The sequence below is a fragment of the Aegilops tauschii genome, chromosome 5, assembly GCF_002575655.3.
Source record: "Aegilops tauschii subsp. strangulata cultivar AL8/78 chromosome 5, Aet v6.0, whole genome shotgun sequence".
Taxonomy (NCBI): domain Eukaryota; kingdom Viridiplantae; phylum Streptophyta; class Magnoliopsida; order Poales; family Poaceae; genus Aegilops; species Aegilops tauschii.
In genome coordinates this window covers 290,767,817-290,771,730 of record NC_053039.3, presented here as the reverse complement: position 1 = coordinate 290,771,730, position 3,914 = coordinate 290,767,817, and the positions used below count along the sequence as shown (strand labels likewise).

The window sequence follows — 3,914 nt, the reverse complement described above, 5'->3', positions numbered from 1 at the left end:
GTTCCCCACGTCGTCGCCGTCCTCCTGGAGCCATCTCCCCCTCCTGAAGCCTCCTCGCTGGCGCTCGTCGCCGTGCGCCCACGGGCGAACTGTAGCCGACCGGCTCTGTTGGCGCCGCGGTGGCTTCCCTCTCTTGTCCCCGAGCTCCGCTCGTCTCCGTGACCGCTCGCGCTCGTCCGCGTCTCCCCTCGTCGTTTTGCTGCCCCTCCCCGTGACCCTTGGCCACGTGTGCCCGTCGCCGGAGCGTGGACATGTAGCCGCACACGTGCCACCTCACCCCCTCGCTGCGTCAGCTATATAAGCCCACCCCGTGGTGCCCCGACCGCACCAGCAGCTCCCCCTCACTCCCAGACCCCTCCCTAGCCAGTCTCCCGAGCCCCGGAGCCTCTCCTCGCCTCTCCCTATCGCCATGGCCGCCGGCCTCCTCCTCCTAAATTGGAGCGAGCCGAGCCCTCCCTCTCCTCATAGCCACCACCACCCGAAGCCCCTCACTCCGGCGACCCTCCCCGGCCTCTCTTCTTCTCGCCGGAGTGCCTCAGACCGCCCCCCCAAAGATCGGCCCCGCCGCCCTGGTCCTCTGTCTCCTTGAGCCTCCGCCATCCTGCTCCTCCCCGGTGCTCGTACTGCACCTGGACGGGCGCGACACCTCCTGCCGAGTCCTCCAGTGCCCTCGCCGTTGTCTGAGATGGCCAGAGCCGCCCGGGAGCCTCGCCGGACCGGTCGGCCTCGCACTGCCTCGGCGCGCCGTTGGGATGGAGAAGGAAGAAGAGAAGGGAGGAGAGAGAGAGGTGCACGGGCCCCACCAGATAGTCACACCAGAGCCGGCCCCGCGTTGACCCCGGCGGCCAACGTGGATAAGTGACGAGCCCCACTGCCCGTGGGACCCGCATGTCAGCGTCACACGAGCCGGCCCCGCCTCCGCCTAGTCACGTAAGTGGAAGCGTATTCGCAGGAATACGTTTCCGTTTCTCGAAAGCGTATTCTCCCTTCTTATAAACCAAAGTGCGCTTTCCCTTCTGGAAAGCGTATTTCCTTTAACTTCAGCTCAAAATAGGTTTTCCATTTCAGAAAGCGTACTCAGCCGAAGGCGGTTTCAGTTTTTGCCTCCAGGGACTTGTTTGTTGAAGTTTTATTCACAGTTTGGTCCCTGGTGTTCAACACCTCATAACTCCGCAACCGTAACTCCGATTGAGGTGAAACCAATGCCCACGTCTTCGCCTCTTCGAGCCCGAACTTTTGGTATCATTTTCACCATGTGTAAACATTCTGAAAATGACCATTTTTCCCTTGCCCCTAATCAGCCCCCTCCGAGAGAGAACCCTTTCCGGCGATTACTTCCGCGATCGTTCCGCACTTCTCCCTGGAGCCTTCTTCATACCCAGGCAAGGCACAACCACCATCTGCATTATAGCCATGCAGAAGCATTGGTTTTCAACTTGAATATTTAATAACTGCATGTTCGTTTTGCTACTGCTGTCGATATTTCGGTTATGCTTATGGATCGGTGTTTACCGTCATGGTATGTTTTCTTGCACTCTGTTATTATGTTCTTCATGCTAGTATTACTTTAATATTGGCAATGTTTGGTAGTAGTACATGTTGGTGATGGTCTTCGGTGCATGACTATCGTCTGTTCCGAGTACCGCCGTTATGCATGTTTCTTTGCATCCAGTTGATGGAATACTTGCACGATAGTTTTATCGTTATTGCATGGTATTTATTATTGATGCTAGTGGTCATGTCATGCTATGTGTAGTGTGCTAGTTGTGATATTCATGCTCGTCAGTATCCCATGCTCATCTGGATAAATGGTTACATGTTGTTGCTATGCTCGTTGATTATGATGCACCCCCATGCTTATGTTTGATATCATGTTCATGCATTGTAGTTGCATCCTGTTATTTTTGTCGTGGCTCAGCATATTGCATTCAAGTTTAACTGGATTAAATTGAACTTGAACAACTGTTGGTTGAGTCATGGTACCACCATATCGATCTGACCAGTGCAACCACGCTTACCCTATGGGGGGGTCCTAACTGGGTCTATTATCATGCCTCTCACCGGTGCCTCCCGCGAGGGAAGGTTATGCGCGGGCGCTACCCTAATCAGTTAGGACGGCATAAGCCTTGTGTGCCCATTGTTGAGTATGGATCCTTGTCCCTGTTTGGGACCGTTTTGCCACGACGGTGGCCGTTGGTGCCTTTGGTAGGCACGGGGCCACCCAGGACTTAGCCCAAAGGGGAGTTGGTCGGAGTGGCCGGGAGGGTGTCATGGCAGTAGGACGGTTTTGTCGGAACGCTTTGGTCCACCCGAATGGGAGTGCGAGGCCAGGGTTCCGTGGTGTGGGTATAGTGTGCTAACCTCTGCAGAGTGTGTGTGTTAAATCTATCGATAGCCGCGCCCGCGGATATGGGCCCAGTTCGTAGTTGGTCACACTGTGAGTCAACAGTAATAATAATGTGCTTAATAACAACCCCGGTTCGATGATGAAAGAAGTTGGTTGATATTTATGTGATCGTAAGAGGATAACTGTGGTATCGTGAATACCGACTTGTTGGATATTTGTGGTGTTATGCGAGAGTCAAGGGTAAGAGTCAAGCTCCTTGTGGTCATAAATGATTACTATGGTATTGTTAATACCAAGCTTGATTGGATCCTAAGAAGATCGTGTGATGTCTGTGATGGTAAGTGATGCATGTGATGGTTACGAGATAACCCGAGCAGAGTAAGTTGGTGCATGATAGTTTCATCATGTTGCATGCTAGTCTCATCATGTTCATATGTTTATGCCATGCTCGTATTGTTCTAGCTGTATCATCTTGTTCATGCTATGATTAATCTGATAGTATGATGTTAAACCTGGTTAACCTGTAATTGCCATGCTATTGTTTGTCTTGATTGCTTTGGTTGCTATGAGCTTGCAAGTACATTCCATGTACTGACCTGGCATGTCATGCCATTTTGCAGGTCATGCCGGATATGGTTGCTTGTTTGCCGTGGATCCCTTGTTTGCGCGCTAGGATAAGCGTTCCAGCCAGAGTCCCTGCGGAGTGGAGTTCATCACCGTCGTCGTTGTTCCGCTGCCAGTAGTCATTCTGCTGCGTTGAGTTGTTCTGCTGTTTACATAGAGCAACCGTGGCAGGCGTAGTGTCGCCGTGCCAATGTAAACCTGTCGGTGTGGAACGACACCTATGGGATCACAAGAATCCCTGCTACGGTTGCCGGTGCGCGGGGTTGCAAGAAGAGCAGGACTAGTAGACAGCACAAGAATCGTTTACCCAGGTTCGGGCCGCGAGGATGCGTAAAACCCTAGTCCTACTTTGGTGGGTGTATTTTAGAGAGTTCTTAAGCTCTCGAACTAGCTGTGGTGAGCGCATGGTTCGAAAGAGCCGAATCCTTCTCCAGTATGCCATGGGCCTCCTTTTATAGTCGGAAGGGGCTGCCACAGTGGCACACAGGAGGTGGAAAGGCGTACAGTGCCCTGAGCTTATTGCTCGTATTACAGGACAAGACGCATTTAATGCGTAGCTTAGGTGTTCTCTTGCTTTATCGGGGATGGGGGCGAGGCTCGTCCCGTCCGTCGCCGCTCCTCCTCGCTTCGATATGCGCCTCGGCTAGTGATGCGTGCGGCGCCATGTAGGCAGGCAGGCAGCTGAGGTGGTGTGGTGGTGGAGCCTTCATGAAGATCTGCCTGCCGCCACGCAGGCGCTCAATGAGTTGGCCTGGGAGCTGCATGTTGCCACGCAGGTGCCCGCCAGCTGGTTGGGCTGGCAGCTGCATGTGAACGGCGGTGGAAGCTTGGTTGACGTGGGCCTGGCGGTGGCCCTGCTGGCGTTCTTGGTGAGGGCCTTGCCGGGTGGCCCGGCAAGGGTCTTGCCGTGTGGCCCGGCAAGGGTCTTGCCGTGGCACGCTGT

The 3,914-nt window shown here is 54.1% G+C and overlaps 1 long non-coding RNA gene across 1 annotated transcript; it reads left to right on the top strand.

Annotated features, from left to right (window-relative positions):
• The first annotated feature begins 350 nt into the window (after positions 1 to 350).
• Positions 351 to 3,332, top strand: LOC120963941 (uncharacterized). The gene is made up of 2 exons (XR_012184689.1): positions 351 to 1,519; positions 2,968 to 3,332. It is a non-coding gene; the product is annotated as an uncharacterized lncRNA (long non-coding RNA).
• Positions 3,333 to 3,914: the final 582 nt, after the last annotated feature.